The 20,731-nt window shown below is 35.5% G+C and overlaps 1 protein-coding gene across 27 annotated transcripts in view; it reads left to right on the top strand.

Moving 5' to 3' along the window:
- LOC105384426 (glutamate-gated chloride channel) overlaps positions 1 to 20,731 on the top strand; it is a 91,235-nt gene that overhangs the window by 26,429 nt on the left and 44,075 nt on the right. The window lies entirely within an intron of this gene.

Below are 20,731 nucleotides of genomic sequence, written 5' to 3'. Positions count from 1 at the left end.
AAAAATTCACCGTGGGACGAAAAACGAACATACTACATAGATAGACACAAAGACAACTTTAAACATGAAACTTGGGAAGCGTTGCGTAAAAGTTAAAAGCCAACGTGCGAGATAAAAAAGAAAGTTTCTTTTGCTCAGACAAAAATATGGTACTATTCTATTCTATTCTATTCTCATAGGGGGTGAAGTTCCTGTACGTGGCTCTCTCGAGTGGAACCTTTGTACATATCCCCTTGATTTCAGCTCAGCCAGCCTAGCTCCCGAGTAAACTGGAGTAGCAGGCCTGGGTGTTGTAATAGCTGAGGTAGGCGCTCTGTTGGTCCAAGAATAGATAATCTTGTTTCTGTAGTAGGTGGACAAGCTAACAGAATATGTTCAACCGTCTCATCTACTTCCTTACATGTCCTACATAAGGGACTAGTTGAGTTACCTATGGTATATAAGTGTTTATTCACGCAACAATGTCCTGTTATTAATCCTACCATTAATGATATATTACTACGGGACAGGTTGAGTAAGTAGCGTGTAAGTTTATGGTTGTGTGATACAATAAACGCTTTAGTTTGTCTGCAATCTACACGATTTTTCCACTCCTGATTGTGTTCAGATAGTGTTTTATCGGTGAGAACTTGCCTTATTGCCTTTGATGACAAACTAATAAATGGTTCTGGCCCTATTGGTAGGGTATTTGATCCCATTCTTGCTAGTCGGTCAGCCTCGCAATTTCCTATGTTGTCGTTATGACTTTTAATCCACTGTACTGTTACATTATTTGAAATGCTTAGGTTTTCCAGTGTTCTGTGACATTCTAAAATTAATTTAGATTTTGTTACAGTTCTGCCTAAGGCACCTAAAATAGCCATACTGTCTGTGTAGAAGCAGATATTGCTATTTTTTGTGTCTTTTATTTGTGTAGCTAAATATGGTACGTACACAATGGTATTATGGAAGTAAAGCTAACATTACTTTTCATAGACTTGTTTGTTACAGGTTTTGTAGACGTTTTGCTGATAAATTATCTTTACGTTATTTCTTGCAATTTTGTGATATTATATAGATTCATTTAATATTTTATTATAACGAAATGAATAAAACTTAGATGATAATAAATTGGTAGAGATTTATTTCAATATTTATCAAAATTTCAAGATACAAATTAATAAATATAAAATCCACCCTAGCTTCGTCAAATAGGATGTATAAAATTCAATCTCACAACAATAGTACAACATTTTATCTAATATCAAGTGATGGCAAGGCAGACCAAAATAAATGAATAGACTTGGTTATATTCACTAAAGTACCTCCACTACCTCAGAGGTATATATACGTATCTAACCGAGTATCGTATATTCAATTCAATACCATTAAAATCTAATCTACGATTGAAGGATAATGGCTCTTGACCCGTACATTTTTATTACGGTTGTTATTCTATCAGTAGCACGTTTAACCCAGAACCAAGAGAAGCATACATAATAAAATTGAATGGAAGATTTTTTGGGAAACTACGTATCTATTATCGACTAGTTTGTAGGTAGGGTTGTAGGTTACACGACAACGTGAGTCAAAGTATATGTCTGTTTGTCTATTGGTCACTAGTCGGTTTCAATTATTTCGCCGTGCATAAGTTCTTTTCTTTGCAGAGGAACTATAAAATTCAAACTGCAAGTGTTTTGTATTAAATTAATATTATGAGTACTTATAAAATGTATGTAAGTACTCTCTGCAGGGTTGATAGGTAAACTTTATTGAATTGTAACCACATTCCACACCGTTTTTTACGTAGCTTAAGTACCTATCTCCGTTTGTATAAGGATGCGGCGTTGCGTTGCGTTCATACAATTTAAGCAACATGCAGTGTGATGCGGGGTCGTGCGAAAACTGCCTAAGGCTACGATGACGAGAGAGTAGGTCTCGCGGGCAGCAGCTAGTGCGGTGGCGTGTGGCGACGAGTGGACGGCGGTTCACATTAATACTAAATGCGACGTGAACCGTTTCCTTTTTTAGGAAATTACCTGACTTTTCTGTTATAATTTAATTAAACTCTTTTTAGACAAGGTTAAGGAGCGTTTTGGTTTAAAAAAAAATCATTTGTATGGTTTTGTATTATTAGAAAAAAAAATAATGTAACGAATTTACTTGTTTTTTTAGTAGGTTCATTTGGACACAGTTTTTTTATGTTTCAAATTATTTAAAACCTTAAGTCACGTATATTATTATTTTTTTCAATAACTTAAAACATATCCTATAAAATTAACTTGTAACGCTTAAAACATAACAGTATTCACAGAAAACCGATTACTAAGTGGAGCATCATAAATTAAATGAATATTATCGTAAATCAGATTGAACTCAGTCCCGGGAGATCGTTTTAATCCTTTTGAAACATAAATTGAATTATTACTAGCTTTTACATTATCTCGCCGGTTAAAAGTTAATCATTTTGCGAGTTCGGGTTTATTACTGGAGATTAAATAATTATCTAATCGGTGCTTTTACAGCGAGGTCTTATGGTCCTTTATATTTGAACGGATTAATTGATATGTCTTTCCCTTTTCCTATTCTGTATAACACATGTGACCTGCAGTAGCTATAAAAATGAATGTAAAAAATACAGAAGATCGAAAATACAGTTACCGCTAGGGAAGTAGGGTTTAGACCAGCAATAACTAATATAAATTGTAGCTTCTGCAAGTGTGTGAATGTACATATCTATGGTAAGCATAAATATTTTCCTGAACTTAAACTAGTGAGGCATACTAACTTACAGTGGTCCATTGCTGCAATTTTATTGCTAGTCTGAACCTCGCTTCACATATTTCGTAGTTAGGGTAGATTCAAAAAATAATAATAAGCGTAACGACCAAAGTTACCTTTCAGTTTTTGAAAAAACGCTTTTAAACCAGAGTTTTTGTTTTCATTGGCAGCGTCCGTTAGCCTTTGTTGTCCCCTTAAATGCTTATGATGCTACCCACGGTCCCGCCACCTCCAGTGAGTGTCGCGTTGCCCCATTATCTCCCACTTGCCTCCACTGTCGATACACACTCATAGACTAGAATTGACTAGATGAAGTGCTGCGGCCGACAGAATTTCAATTAATATTTGACACACGTCCGCTCTAACTTCGGATGGATATAGTCTATGAAATTACCAACTTACTCCTTTGGGAAACTAAGGTGAGCTTGTGTTTGTGCGAATTGAATCATGTTTTGTGCGTGTTACTCGTATTAGATATAAAGTTATTGAATACAGGTACGAAATTAATGAACAAAATATACAAATTATAGATTTACTTTAGAACTGTTCTATTAAATATCTACTACTCGTACACAGAGTGGGATTTTATTTGAAGTTGGTCAGTATGTAGAGAATACCTTTACACCACAAAGAAATCTAAATGATAATACAAAAAAATAGCACTAGGGCCGCCTGACAAATATTTAGCATATCATAAAGACATGTGACCTCTGGAATTGAATTATCCCGGCAGGCGCCCGGCTGAAGGGATGTCCTCACAACACACATCAGTTTGAAGTGCACACTATACACGTATCTCCACTTAATTTTAACTGGGTAAAGCTGCGGCATTTTTCCCGCCATTCCAACTCTCCGCTCCAAAATGGCGGACGCAGGCCGGCCGTTTATTTTCATTTTATTTTTATTGCAACGTTGACCACTGTTGGACGAGGGCCGGTCGCGCCCTCGTGTAGCTTATGTAACTGTTGCTTGATGCTGGTCAGGGCATGTCGCGTTATCGATTGTAGCTTTTGTTACGTAAAGAACAGACAGATTTCCTTGTGATAATCGTTAACTTACATAGGTTTCGTTAAGACGCTCAACAAATAAATATGAGGAATCTGAAGAAAGTAGTATAACGTTGGAAAAGTAGCTTTTTCTTCAAGTAGGTATGGCTTTTTGAAAAGATGGCTCAGGAGTTTCTTGCCTCCGTTCTTCTCCTAAGACAGAAAGAGCCCCCCCTTATCCGAACGGAGAGTAGTTTGTAAAAATTGACGTTCGTCAGAAAATTTTATATTTTTGCGATGAATAAAAATATTTGACTTTTGACTTTGACACTTTTTATTAAGTAGGTTGTTTAATAACCCAGTGCTACATATAACCATCTAGTAAGTCTCACTAAAGTATGTATCTTCACAATCCTATATCCTCACCGATCATCAACCAGCTACTAATTCAATCTAAACTCCTTAATTTCTTATTCCATGCTTTGTGACTACAGTACCGAACATTCCTCCACTGGAGGTTCCACCGAGCGACCCACAAATACCTGTGCGGTTGTGTGGTTAACCCAATTTACTGCTGACATATTCTGGGAAAACTAGCGGTGCAGCTCGGTCACTCTGTTAATATATTAGTGATGAGTCTACGGTATGCTAATTTGTGTCAATTTAATTCAACTACACGAATATGATTTTTCATTATAAATCATTGACTCATCGATACATTTCTTAATGATTATTAGGTAATATTTCTATACAGTGTACAGTGAAAATAACAAGTAAACTTTTTTCAGAATTATTATAATTGGTCTGGTGTCTGCTTTACTACGACCTTTTGGGATATCGGCACAAACAATCAGAAGTCAGAATTCACCTCCACACGGCAGTAAGACGAACTTTAGTTCTGAATTTCGATGAATGATTCGGCACGGAGATGATTGAATATCTACAATTCTACAGCTCGTACATCAATTAGAAACATTCCTAGACTTCAGGTACAAGTCGAATGTAAGGCATTGTATTTTAATTAATAGGTGTGGTAATATCTGCCAAACACCCGATAGCCGTAAGGTGGAACAAATTCTGAGTGGAGGCCACATATTCATTATATTGAGATTGTTAGCAAAGTGAATAAAAAGCAGATACGGTGGACAGGGTTTATGGCCGAACTTCCTAGACCAATCTTGTTTTTTCGATATCGGAAACTGCCCAGTGGAAACTTTATTCTTCGGGAAAAATAACAGAAAAGTAATACCGATAACGTTACGGGCAATAAAATAAAAAATATGGCAAGTTTCACCACATCTGTGGAATCTTTATCGAGATCTCGGTCTTTACAAGCGCCACCACTGCGACACAGCGACACAGCATTCATGTATGTAGCTAAGGTATATAATTGCACTATCATAGCCACCAATAAACACAACATTGAATGGGTACAATTATACCGTGTTTGGATTAAAAAATACGCGTTGATCTCCCTTATGTATACCTATATAATTAACTAACTATCGAGCATTTAAAAGTATCCCCAAATATATTATAATACCTAAATTTGAACAAAACAAAATATTAGCGTCAGTATTTCAGGTTTGAAACCTGCACACACAGGAGCACTGGGCGCGGCGGCGGCGTGAATAATTCACGGCGGGTGCTCGCGAGCGTCTCCAGGGAATGCCTCTTGCCTTGTGCTCCCTCTTGCCGCCGTGTGCCGAAGTGATTCCAGTTTGCACAAGTTAATATCTTCCAAGTTAAATCATAAATAAATTAGAATCTTCTGAAAACCGCAACAAAAGGCACTGGGCTGCAAAGTTAACTGCTATATACACTTTAAATTCGCTTTCTACTTCTACTTACTAGTTGAAAATTTTTGATGATTTAACCATATTCGGCATACACGCCGATACGTTAATTCTTTAAAAATAACTAGTAAAAAAGCTAAGCAATAAGAAACTCATGCTTTATTGCTAAGAAACTCATACAAAAACAGAAAATGGCTTAACTGTCGTATTTTTCGTTTGGGGCTCAATAAAACGGTCGGTAATTAGGTTACACTAACATATTAATAGGGTCGGATGGATTGGTCATGTTTCGACCCTCACAAGTGCTTTCCCAAACTATTACGGTATCGCACACAAAGGCCCTTACCCAATCAAGTACTCACACTCGCATAATAGGTGTACAAATAATTTTATCATACACACACGTACTGTTTGGTTTAGGGAAACTAAATAATTATATAATAGGGTCTTTGGTTAAATATTGCAATGGACTTAGTCAAATCTCTTTGACCGAAATAACAATAACTACTTATATTAGAACAGACAAAAAATTACTTGCTTATAACAATCGTATTGTGTGTTTTAAACAAAGAAGACCTTGATCGATTAATGCGGTGCCGTGGTGGATCGATAGTCTGTTTATTATCGGCCTCTCGTTCTATTTCCACGTGGGACACCACTTTATTTGGGTCATTTGTTTTTATTTCGGTTATAATAGTGTCATCACTAGAGCTCGAACACATTACACATACCTACTACCTTTTTTCTTTAATTTGAATGTTTTGTCTGAAGTTTACCGTAAGTTGTTATGTGGAGCATGTTATTCGAAGTCGTTTCAGACTAAGACTATGAATGACTTTTATTTATCAGAGAAAAGAAAAGTTTGGAGAAGAACAGCTGTGGAGGCTTGTGAGGTTAGGCCTCATCATAAGTCTCTAGCTTTATTTTAGCTAATATTAATAAAACACTCTGTTTCAAACGCTACTCATAATCATAATGATGACGACGGTTAAACGTTTGCGTTATATTTTGTGTGGTATCAGCCGCCACCAGCCGAGGGTTGACTGTCATAATCATTTATTTCCTGAAAATAGCTTACACTTTGTCAATATTACCTAGAAGGTGTGTTAACTATGTGTGTGTTACCCGAATAAGGTTTTTAATATTATGTGTCTCCGGCTATATTGTACGTAAAGTAAGTAAGTAAGTAATAACAGTTGCTTTTTTTCTAAACGTACTGGGTTCCGGGGGGTTATACAAACCAATATTTGAAAGATTTACGAGTCTCATATCTTTATGCAATGAAGAGCAAAGACCTAACTTATTACCTAACAGGTTTATGCTACTGAATACCAACTAGTATAGTTGTTGCGTTTCATATAGTTGTTGCACTGCATTTGTAACTGACTGAAAACAGTTTACTGAAAGCTATTATTATAATGATTTGCAGTATAAAAAAAAACGCTTCTTACTTGAAGATGTTAGATTATATTTTTGACATGACATAATCAACAACAACATTCAAGCTTTCTTTGAGTCATCCTAATTCTTTTCATTTTTGTATTTTATCTGTTGTACACTGTACAATATTTTAGATATAAACTTTCTTTGTTTAGAGAAAAAAATATTAAATCACGACTTCATGTAAAGCAAATACTACGGCCAATATAGAACGTACAATGGTCTACCACAGTATTATCTACCTCCAATATATTACTCGACGTGCATGTCCTTGGCATATATTAACTTGTTAGGTTCAATTTATATTTTATTATACATTTACCTACTTATGTAGACTACTTTAAGTCGAGTTAGCTCTGCCAGGTAGTTTACAATATTTTATTTTATTGAAAGTAAAAAATGCCTACTTCTTACCAGCCAGTCCAGTGGTTGCGTTAGATGTGACGTCACACTCAAATTTGAATTTCGAATTTTCGATGCGTCCGTTGACCTCCCGCGTGCTTCGACGAGTCAATATTAATTCAGGCTTCGCATGTAATGGCCACGACAAGAGTTATGTCCTAAGCCATTTATTACGTGGTCGGGTTGTAAGCGGAGCTGAGCTCTATAATCCAACTTAACACTTTGCTTACGGTCAAGTCACTTGATTGGGTTGGTTAGTCGATTAGTTCACAAGGTTCATTAGGTAATCAAATCGAACTAAATAATCATACTACATAATAATATTATTATTATGAATACCTATTTGAATACATATTATAATTATGCTAACTGATTTACATTTCTTACGAATGAACCGATAACAAACATAAGATATAATTCTTACCATCTTTGACCGGACAACATCTCTTTCATATGAACTGTGCTACGCGCTACGCCGTAGCATCGTAGGTACAGCTACGCCGAGTGGCTACGCCTCGCTGTAGCACAAAAAACTTACAACTAGCTAAATATAAAGATAGTCTATAATTATGATGTAGTAGTCAAATTAAATACAGAGACACAAGAAACAACTAAATGAATTCAAAAAAAGATCTTAGATGAGATCTTTTTTTCATCATGAGATCACATAATGTTCCCTAAGTAATGTTCTTTTTGTGCCGAGTTTATGTAGACTCGGGATAATTCCTACCATTTATATTCTAGGAAGTCTGTTTGGCCTGTGTCGGCATTTTTCGGCCAATCGCCCATTTCAGCGGCCGGTACCTAGCTCCCTCTGATTGTGCAAACTGTTTCTGTTTACAAAAGTGAACTTGCTGAAATGGTGGCGCGTGTCTGAATAGCCTTGCTGAAATGTTTTGAAAGGCAAGATGTGTTTGAACAGGAACCTTTTTCAAAGACTCTTTCTAAGTTCAATGACTGCTGCGAGGTAAGTAAATAAATACCTAGGTATTAACTTTGTCTTTACAGGGTGTGGCAAATGTGGTATCGTAAACTGAAAGGCGGTGTCACAGCTCGTCATTCTGGACAACCATCCGTCGCCAAAGAACAACGCGGACTCGGGTGTATCCGTCAATAATGAATTAAGTCTCAACTGTAGTTACTGCATTAGTGCAGCAAAACTTTTGCGTCACGAAAATAATGTGATAAATATACATAGGTACTAACTTTTCAGTCCAAGGCTACTGAAATAAGGTTGTATTTACATTTAAACATGCCTAATATGTACCAAACATTTATAAAGGAAGCGGCAAACATTTTCGCCCGTAAATTGGTCCTTATTTGCATATTACGGCGCATTTTGACTAAAATGAAAGTAAATTGTGCCATAAATAAGTTTAGACAGCGTAGTTTAGGAGTGCATCGTTATTTTGTATTATCAGTATCACATTTTTGTGCATTATTATTCACACACACATACTCACGCCTTGTACTAATGTACTCCCTTGCGGGGTAGGCAGAGGTGCATTGCTGCACCCACTTTTCGCCAGAGTGTTATGTTAGTCCCAATGTAATAGGGGGCGGGCCTATTGCCATTTTACGGGCACATCCAAGACCCGAGAACAAATATCTGTGTTTAAACAAATATCTGCCCCAGCCGGGAATCGAACCCGGGACCATCGGCTCAGTAGTCAGGGTCACTACGCCATTCGGTTGTCTATAATTCATGATAATATAAATTATAAAACATAAATAAACATGTATAGTTTTAATTGCCTGAAAGTATCTACAAAACAAAATTAAGTGCTTCCATAATAGGGAATATGCGTAATTTTTTTTTATACTTTTATTGGATAGTTTTACATCACTTTATTATAGTAAAAAAAAATTCAACGCCAAAATAAGTAATTTCAATTTCATTTCACGGCTCAGAATAATGAGTCCCGTCAGTCGGCATAGATTTTTTACCTAATCAAGTAATCACAGAGTACTTTTGTATTTTCAACAAACCAATGTTGTCATGATAACAAACGAAAAAGGAAGTGTATAAAGTGTGATCAGTGGCTGTTTTGTAATGGTAATAAAGTGTGACCAGTGGCTGTTTTGTAATGGGAGCTCGTAAATAGCTGCTAGTAGCTCTTTTGAAATGGGAGCGCGCAAACCAGAGGACCTTTGTACACAATATTACGCTATTATGGCAATATGAATATAAAGTAATATTTGTATTGTATGTAAGTACTTACTGTAACTTTGGTTCTCAGTAAGAGAGACTAGGGTTAGTGGGTCATTCTATTCTATTATCTGTGGGGGTGTAAGAACCTGCACCTGGCTCTCTTGAATGGAACCATTGTGCATATCTCAAAGGTCTAAACCCCCTTATCTAAACTATCGAATAAGATTATAAAAATATATGCATATTCCCTAATATTTGGGCACACGGCTCTCGATTTTTCAATAGTCTTTGCTGTCCTTTTCCGCAGCTGGCCACAGTTTACTCGTTCATACTGCGTAATAAATTTAATGTGTCCAGTTCTTCTGATTACGAGAATTCTTCCATAACTTAATTTAGAAAAAAATAACAACTTTTGAAATATACTAACGACTGCCATTATAACCTAAAAGTAGAAAGAGCAACTTGTGTCATGTTCATGTCATAATACTTACAATACAAATTTAATTTTATTGTGTTGCAATATGGAGCATATTTGAGTGGCTCGTTGACTAGCGAATGGCTGTTTACGCCTCATTACAAAAGAACAACTAGTGGCAGCCAATACACTACCAACAAAAAATATAAAAAGTCCTAAACTTTGCAAACAAACAAGCATATCAAACAAGAAGTGGAGAGGTTATAGGAGGCTAGGATCTACTCGTATTAGAAGAATTTTTATGTGATCCATCGTATCTGATCACAACGAGCATCACAAATACTCGGTGACATTAACATTTCTTTGTTTACACTTGACATTTATTTAACTATACGCAAACGCAAAGAAGTTATTATTCTGAGATTGATATATAAAGAATTATGACGTCACATCCGCCCTAAGAAAATGGGTGACGTTTCTCGGAAGTTAGAATTTACCGAAGTTTTTTTTGTACTTTTCAACTTCATTTACTTGCTCAAAAATAAATTATAATCAAAAATAATGATGGAGTCGTAGTTATGAAACAACAAAGTTTATTATAAATAATATTTGACCTTTATTTGAACCACTCGCATATTCCCTATTATAAAAGTGGCAAAGAAAATCCAGCGATGCCTTCAAAAAGCAGCTTGACATAATTACATAAGCGGCGGCCACGGCTCTTTAACCACATTACCCTCGTCCCCGCGCCATCTTGGACCATAGACAATGTATTTTTTGTCTCTTAATAAAGTAAGTCTTGGCTGCCAGCCTCTCTTTTGTCCATTTTCTGTTTGTAACTACTGGCACTTTGCGGTTGCTCTTTTTGTTTCTCATATCAGTTTTATTAACCAAATCATTTATTGCTGAAATAAAATAACCTGTGTAATAGGGTAGCTTTGCTATTTCTTTCTGGATCATCACTGTAATCTCTTAACACTAGATCAACTTAGTTTCAGTTACAAACTACACTTTATGATCATCAACCACACTCGCAGGCGCTAATATTGTCACTCCGGTGTCATAAAATCCAACACAGCATACATCGTAATCGTAAATCAACATAAAGAGTCAGAACAGTCATAACAAGAAACAATTAACTAATGGACACACGCCGGGTAAAAATAGACACAGAATCGGTCAGATTTATCTGAAACTAACGTGTATGCTCCAGATCGGAATGGTTTTGTAAATAATAAAATGTGATTCCTGATCACGAAACAGATTAAATATTTACCATGATTTGAATTAGCAGTAACTGCTACTAATTTAAAGCTACTGTAAAGAAAATACTTTAAAAACCATTAAATAATTGATTTAAACTATTAAAATACCATTACGCTTAAATCCATATCAGGAATTAATTGGATTATAATTATATGTAACGTATGCGTATACATATATTTACTCAAAACAATTAAGAAAGTACTTCCGAAAATACCACTTCATTACACGGCAATTACGATTTACAAAGCTGAAAACCAATAAATATCGAAAGCATTTATATGGCTGTTTCAAACATTCGTAAATAAACACGTTCAATTTGTAGCGACTTTTACGACTGAAGCGTGTGGAGATTTGATAGCTAACTAGCTAGTCTGTACGTAGGTAAATGCATAAAAAAACTTCTGCATTATTATTCAGTTATGACACACTTTTTGTTCTAGATTTTTCAAGTCTTCTCGTATTTACATAAGAGCTCAAGTAAGGGATATTATTTGTCCTCCCTCAAATTATTCTACCTTCGCGACAGAACAATAAAACTGTGTCCCTGATGACGTCACACGGCAAGTACGTGACTCTAGTGCCAACAAACTTCAATCTCAAGACGATTGCCTCACCAACTATTCACATTGACTTGACCCTGAGCTCCCGCAATATCAAAGAAAACCAGCCCCTGTCCCAACGGGATACGTTCTTCAGAAAACTTTCTGAGCTTATTCCACGGGACAAGTTAAATTGGACGGTGGCGGCGTGTGCCGCCTGGTATAGGTTTTAGATGACAAATAATCTGACAGGATTGTATGATTTACGGTTTTTAGGTTTGTTGGGTATAATAAGGGTCCGTCGTGGCACTAGGCGAACTTTCTCTGACACATTATTTAGACTGTCTACCTTTTTGGTGTGAAATATTACAACTATTTATTATATTTACTTACTAGGATATTTCTATATCTGCAGTCCAAACTTTTAGTTTCCTTCAGCAATAGTGGTTCGGTGTGTCGACTAAAATGACGTCATCTTGAGAAGCTCTTTTATTTAGCCACAAAAGCTTTTACAGAAACTGAAACTCATTTTCAGTGGCCTCTGTTTCTTTCCGGCGTTTCACTCAAAGAACGAATGCGAATGTTGATTTTGTTTAGCGTGGCGGAACCCGGCTCGCTTCTTCACCGCAACGAATCAAACGATCTATCTAAAGCGGTGTTCACACTGCGGCGCATCTCGCTGCATGTTGCGTGAATACGTGTCCGAACGTTGCTTGTAATCTATCTCCGTTTATATTGAAAACACGCACAGAAAACGCTTCTAGGTACTTATGTGCGGTAATGCGTTCAAAAAATTCACGCAAAAAAGTATATTTTACAAATTACATTGATCAGCATTACGATATATGCGATATAATTATTGTAATATCCGCATGGGGAGTGCGAGTTTTTGCTCTGTTTGAGTAGTTGCGAATAAACGCGAATTTGTATACTGAACACGATTCGAACTAGTGTAGGAGCACCCTCGGGCGCGGCTAGTAATGGCGCCGCATGTTCGCCTTTTAACAAATGGCGAAACCTCGTTTCTGTACAGTTAGTCTTCATTTGCACATTAGCAGCCGTCCTATGGAAATGAAAAATTGAATTCAGACCGACAGTTGAAACAACTCTGGCAGGTTCCCACTGGAATTTTTGAATGAAAATCGTTTAAAAATCCGACTGTATTTCGGTGTTTATTTGTTTTTATATTTCGTTATTGAACGAGTATTCTGTAGTAGATTTAGTTGTTCCCCGTGAGGAACAAAAACTAGTTAAATTAAAAGTATAACTAAAGGTTACTAACATACCCTACAATATTTTATTTATTCAGAATAATAAATGATGTACTGAAGCATCAATTTAAAAGCGAACCAAATAGTATTGATATAGAGTAAATAAGTGCCCAAGCAATGATCCTTTTTAATGAGTTCCCTCCATATATATACGTACTTATACCTGTATCTATTTCATAATTAGTCAAAATGTATATTTTAATGTAATGATGACTATAATATTAATCATTCTTTGAAAGAGTATTTTGTAAACAACGCAGGCTCCTTAAAAAGGTAAAAAAATACCTAAGAGAGTTCCCTTCAACGGAATAAGGTCAGCTTCATGTAATATTTACTTGTGAATCCACTTGATCGAGTGCCTGCATGAAAGCCTGTGAGAAATTACCTTCCAAACGAAAAATTTAGCTCCTTCATTTTATTTGTAATGTATAAGATGGCTCAACGAAAAGGATTTTTTCTGCTAAATGTACCGGTGCTTTTTATTCAGAAAGAAAATAAGAAATTTTGTATTATTATTTACAGGAATTTTCTGTATATTCCTCCACATCTCTATATTTCTATGCAAAGTTCAATGTTTAATAATGGTTTAATGCAAACTTACATACACTCAATGAACGACAAAATTAACAAATAAAAAAAATCAAATACTTAGGTTATATAATTCATCTACATCCCAATACCAAGATGCCCCAACAACCTTTAAAACTAAAACCTATTCCTTGGCACAATACAACTTGGTCGCTCTCATTTCACTCGGCCGATCATCGGAGCCGTCTCCACTCGCCGGAGTTCAGACTTGGAGACTCTTTGAAGCATTGTTGCGGAGTTAGCTCGAGAGCACTTTCTTCAAGCCTTTGAATGAACTCACCGTCGTCTCAAAGCCGCCAGAATGGACACTTAAGCCCCATTTGGTTGCCCTCAGTTTACTAAAGTATGTTCAACAACAAAAACATTTTGACAGTTCATTTCATTATAATGTTTCGGGGGTTTTTATTTCTGGTCAGTTTGTTCAATTCAATCATGATTCCAATCATTTCGCTGAACGGAAAACGCTGTGGAACGTGGGGGTTATTTGAAACGGAGCATGTTCAATATGTTTAAATGGAATTCTGTGCTTCTGATGTAAACGTTTTCGATCGGCAACTATGCACTGAAACACCAGCCCAGTTAAAACATTCAATGCTGATTGCATTTATTTAAAAATTTATTTATATTTTTAAATAGTTTTACGTTTTACTAGTTCGCTCTAATTGTTATACTGGGAATCGTGAATTTTAATGAGTTTTACTGCTGAGTGCTAAAACTATTCATATCGGCCTCACCTATTTGAAACTGCAGTACAAATTAATAATAAATGTTCTACCTACCTAAAAAAAATAATCGACTCATTCTTAAATGTAAAACAGTAGGTATGAGTATACTACGAATATAATATTATTTCATATCGATGCCTTATATTTGCTAAGGAAAGAAATAAGTAATGAATATGTTACAGAGCGAAGCTGTAACTAACAAATTGGTTGTCAACCGCCGCGACGTGACAGATGATGTGGACAAAAACTTGACCTGAATAAGGCGCCGTGGTCTTAGACTAACAATATGGACGTGAACTTAGATACAAACAACCCTTCCTTCATTGGAAGGAGACCCGTGCCCCAGAAGTGGGGACGTGATGTGTCATGATGCTGATGATGATGAACAAGATGGTGTGTCACATACAAAAACAAAACTAAAACCGGTCCACAGTTGTGTACTGTTAAACCGTTATAAGTTCAACCTAATGACAACCATTGTACCAATGAATAAAGTAAGAAGTCTTCTAACCGGACTACTAGAGGTAGAAGTGTTATTTGTCGAGACGTTTCTTTTGCATTGACTTTCCATCTTGTCGTATATTGTTAATCTAAGGTCGTGGTCGCAATCAGGCAATCTCAGCGCGTGGCGTGCCGAGGTTTACCCCAATTTGTAGCCTCTTTTTAGTTTCGTTTTCATTAAAGAAAGAAAAAGAAGGGGCGTATAAGTTAGGAATGTGCGTCCGACTATGGCAATTTTCTGTAAAATGATGTTTGTTATTGATAATTGATAAGCGATTGATCCTCACACACATACACCTTGTACTATATGTATATACTTGTACCCTTACGGGGTAGCTAATGGTACATTGTTGCAGCTATTTGAACTAAATTAGATGTTAATTAGACTGTTAAGGTTTTTACACCAGACAAAAAACTTATTACATTTTAATACAATCATAACTTTAATCGTAAAGATATTTTTAAGTACCTAAATGTAATAAATCAGCGACTAGGTGTTAATCCAGCGGTCACGTAATCTTCAAGGAAAATAAGAAATTTCACACGAAAAACATGAAAGAAACTTTTCCCTTTTTTGTAGCTTTATGTTCAATAGAATCCGCGGCTAGATCGTTATTGTTTCAAAGAACGACCCATAAAATTGGTATCGTTATCGTAAACACGTGGTTATAAGAAATAAAAAATGGTTACTGTATTTTTTATACAAAATGAAATTTTCGGCGAAATTTTACCAACACATTAACTACCGAACTATGTGTTTTTAATTTTAAGTGCATGATTTCCAAAACATGTTTCTTTAATAGGTAAATATCGACTTATGTATTTTTTTCCGTTCTATACTAATAGTTTATTTAAAGCACCTACCGGCCTACCTAGCTCGATGTTGTCTTTCTTTCCAGGTAGTCCAAAAATATTTTCTATATAAATTAGGATAGAAGCTCCTCACTTGTAAAAAGCCAATAGGTATAGTAACTAGCTGCAAAATTTGTTAAAACGCATTTTGTTAAGGACATTGTATAGTTTGTATACTTAACTATATATTCCGTAGTAGACTATCACTGAGTTGCAGAAAGGATCTTTAAGTTAATGTCGGCATTAAATGTATTGTTGCCTTGCTTTGACAGTATACGGACAGAAAGAGACAGACATAGATTTAATGTCGACATTAGCTTATAGTACCTTTCTGCAACTCGGCATATGTAGAAAATAATAAAATTTAAAAGGTTTTTTTTATATTTTATATAGTTTAATATGGACTTCAGCGTTACCCTAAAATGCATTCAATAACTGGTCACGTACAAATTAGGTAAAGATGAACAATATTCAAATTCAGAACGGGTGTAGATGTAATCTAGCCATTACCGCTGCCGCCGCGCGAAGTGTTCCAAATTTAGAATTCAGTTCTGTGACGCTGGCTGGTTGTAAAAGCTCACCTTTCCGGAGACTAAATGTTATCCGGTCAATCGATAGGGATGTAGTAATGCGGTGCCGCAGACAGTCGCCTCGCTCTCAGCACGCCGCCCGCCACAAGGGGCACTGACCTCTACACCTATTGTTTATTTTAAAGGAATAGGCACTGCATTTTTAAAGGTAACATCTGCAAAAAAAGTCATATAATCGTAATAGTGACCTGAATATGTTATTATTGTATATCTATTACTAGGCCAGTACGTAACAAATTGACTACTTTTGTAGTTGTGTGTGTTTTGACTAATTATTACATTCATTGGACAAAATGATTCCACACCACTTTAATCTTAAATTCAAGGTTTGCACAGTTTAATGCCTCGTATGATGTCATGAGAAGCTTTAAATAAGAATTGATTAATTGTCCTTCTCTTTACTAATTAACACGATATTTTTAGACTCTTTATTATTAGATTTCCAGCTTGTGTTTAAAGATCCCGACTGAGAGTTTATTTTAAATAAAACATAGCATTTAATTAGATAATGTCTCAGAAAAGGGTATTGTGAAATTCAAAGTATGTACTTACTAATTTAAACTTTGTTTTCCTTTTGTATTTAAAAGATACATCATCGCCATAATTATAATAAGATTTTGGCAAGATCATTTTTATGATATTGTATACTAGGAACAAGCATAAGCTGGCATTTCCAGCGATGCGTCTGGCGAAAGTAAATAAATCTTTTTTAGGGTACTGTATTACATTTTATAATAAGCAACAGAAGTTACTCTAATGCCAGAGAGACAAGAGAAACTCTGTAATAAAGTTTATTATTTTTTTTTTTTTAAAAGATGGCTCAGGACTATTTTGCCCCCGTTCTTCTACTAAGACAAACATTTTTAATAAAATTGACGTTCTTCAGAAAAAAAATATATTTATACGATGAATAAAAACATTTAACTTTAACTTTGACATTGTATGTAACTTCTACTTCTTTGCGTTTCGGCGAAAAATACTCGTGGCGTACTAGGCTTCTCACCATAGTAGCCAGATATAGCGCCAGTCGGTGACTCGCCCAGGGTGGGTAGGTATAGTTATAAGTTAAAACCGTTGAAACATCACCGAAGGCTTTCGTGTACCCCAAATTAACTAATCTTATAACCGCCACAGTGATCAAACTCTAGTCACCCGGGCTCAGAGTTTAACGATACAAAACAAGCATTTGCATAAAATTCACGGCAGTTCGGCAGAAATTGGGTGAAACTGCAAACTACCCAAGTTTAGTTATGACGCAAACAAACGTTGTAAAGTGATTTTAAACGATCGTTTGCTTCTAAGTTTCACCCACTAACCTATTTTGGATCTTTGAAATCGGATTTCTGAGTTCAATTTAAGTTAAGTTTCTTGTTGATGATGATTTGCATCGAAAGATAGGGCTTAATGTAGTTCAAATAGATTTACAGAATTCTGAAACACAAGTTTCTCTAGGAATACGCTGACAAATAAGTACCAGCATTTGTCTCTAGAACTTCCATAACTGTAAAAATAATTTACTTAGTAACAAGTCTTTAATTCTTAAATTTTAGTTCTATATTTTTCCAATACAGCACATAAACAAATAATGCGTGTAATTTCCATATAAGATATCAATTGTGGAAAGATTCAGTAAATATTTACATGGGAAGCGGCACTCCCCAAGGCTACATGACGGAAATGTGGGACGCCCTCCGCTTCGCTGATGCGGCGTGGCACGCGATGCGGCACTCACCTTATACGACCCCTTAAATTGATGTATAACTGTTACTAAACAGACAAGGCTATTCAAAATAATATGTAAGTGTGGTGTAGTAAAGGGCAGAAAGACCTGACCCCTCTCAGAAACATTGTTACTATGAGAGGGGGGTCAGGTTTGTCTACACTTTTATTTATTTTTTATTTTATTCCAATAGCGTTGTTTAGCTTGTGTTTCTATCTGTTGTTTTCAAATTTCATTTAAATAATGTATAATATACACTAGGTAGATATAAAATAGAAAATAGTGATACACCAATGGTTCAGTAACTTCAAAAAAGTACCTAACTTTGTTTTTGTTACAAAATTACATTGTATTAAAACTAAGAACAACTCCAACTCTGCGGAAAACATGAAAAATGAACGACCATAAGTAGCTGACAAAGAACACCTAAAGTATTGCCTTCATAAAACAGCGACTGCAGAATCTCGTTATAACTTTAGCAGCAAAATCTAAGCTATTTTCTTCGCATTGCAATACGAGTTCTACACAAAACACAGTGCGGCTGGTGCAACAACGAATAACCTATGTTTTGCTTCACTGGCCCCTGCGGAGGGAGGTTATGTTATTATCGGCTTAACTGAATCGATTGTTTATCGAAAACAGATTTTCATGTTATAGATTTATCGGTAACTGGAGTTCAGAGTTATTTAAACTAACATTTATACGAAATTATTTAAATGACATTTTCAAGAAAATCGCTCTGTCTTTCTCTGTAACTTTTCGTAAGTAATGTCAAAGTTACGATATCAAGTTTAGGGTAGGGCTGTAATAAAATTCTGTCTCGTTTTATAAATAACTTCTTTATTCGTCAAGTAATAAATGAGTTGTTTTAAAAAAACATGTCCGAATGGCGTCGTTGTATTTCCCGCGGGCCCAGTCTTACGTCGGCCATTTGTTTTGTTAACCGATTCGCCTTTTCCAGTTTTATTCCCATTTCGCGCGAACTTTAACAATTAACATCTTTGTTTTTGCCCAATTAGCGATGACTGCAAATATCCAGCTTTGTATACCAGAAGCGCCTGTTGCTATTGTTATGATTAATTAAAGTTTATGAGGCCCTACCTTTGAGGAGAAAATACCTAAACAATATTATGTAAGTATGTATTACTATTAAATTTCCAGCTCACGTACTGAGAAAACAATGGCTTGAATGTAAACTATATGTACTATCTATATTCATCTACCTTTGTCTCTGCATCTACCGACAGTAATTATCAAGGTCGAATCATACAGCAGGACAGGCTGGTTGATATTAGTTTGTCTCTACAAGAAACAAAATAAGTAGGAAGTAAATAATTAGATCTCTTTCATCAAATTGAATCACATCGTTACTATAGCGTGCTCACTACTACTACTGAACTAGTCCCGTGAATCAACAAGCATTACCTTGACGCCGTGTCACTTGGCAAGAGCACCAGTCTCCACATGACGAGCATGCCAATGAAACTATCTTCAACTGAGTGTTTAATATAATTTTGCAATAAGATTCAGATACAGGAACCAATAGGTGAAAATGCGCCATAGTACATAAGTAATACCTATAACGATCTTGAAATACAATTAAAAGCAATGAAAAAGTTTTACCTGCCATAGTAGTTCCATTTATCACTAGAACTTTTTCATTGCTCGTGAGTGTACGATACGAAAGATATTCTTCAAATTTCAGGCACATTAGTTTTTAACTCTATTACCTAATACACAACCTTATACATAATCTAAAATTTCCTTACTCAAAATGTTTCAAATATCCGACTCGGTGAAGTTGTTCCCGGAAAGTGTCAGATGCGAGAGGTTAATATTATTTCTGACACCACATCCCGGAAAGTATGTAAGCTTTTAAGGCTTCAGCGGAGCGCGCGTCAAATTGCGACCTGCGGACCCGCGGTGATCCCGTGAGGAGGGAAGGCGATATGCTTTTGAAAATTACATTTTATAACTTAGTTATTTTTTAAATGATTGTATACAGTGTTTAATAAATAGTGTAGTTATTAACTAGCCTAATTAAGAGCAGGTTTAGATTATTGACAGTCAAAACTATTATTTCCAATTTAAATAGATTTAGAAATTAGTCTCTTCTCAAGTCTAAACCATTTCATTCCAAAAACATTCACTTATCTAAAAACTTATCGTGTTTAATTGTTAATTGCCCACGGCAATTGCTTACCTATAATGCATATTTGAAAAATCCATCTAAGTATCAATAAATCCCTTTTATCGGTAAGTACGACCGTTTCTCTTTAATGTCCAAGGAATCTGTTTATTTTTCATTTTCTTTACATAAGAAATTAATTAGAGAAACTAAAATGGTTCGTATAATTAATTCGTTAAAATCTTTTGTTTTTCTCGACTACTTGGATGTTTTGTCTAAACAACAACTTGAGAAGTCTATTCCACGTGTCCAAATTCATTTATTTATTGAAATTTTACATTGAAAAACTTATTAGATTGCAAATTTTTTTAAAATAGTTCTAATAAAAATTAAATAGTCATATTATAATTATTATAATTTTACATAATAGAAATATTATCTTTTCTTCTTAACGATAATATTTACCGATGAATCTCTCCCACATCGCTGCAACATCTTCATAAAAAACTTTAAGATTTTCAGCATTGTTACTTTGCAACGTGAAGTTTATTTCATACTTAGTAACTTGTAGCCAACTCCACTCACAGTGTACCTAAGCGA

The sequence above is a fragment of the Plutella xylostella genome, chromosome 9 (assembly GCF_932276165.1).
Source record: "Plutella xylostella chromosome 9, ilPluXylo3.1, whole genome shotgun sequence".
NCBI classification, from domain to species: domain Eukaryota; kingdom Metazoa; phylum Arthropoda; class Insecta; order Lepidoptera; family Plutellidae; genus Plutella; species Plutella xylostella.
This window is presented reverse-complemented; position numbering and strand designations above follow the sequence as displayed.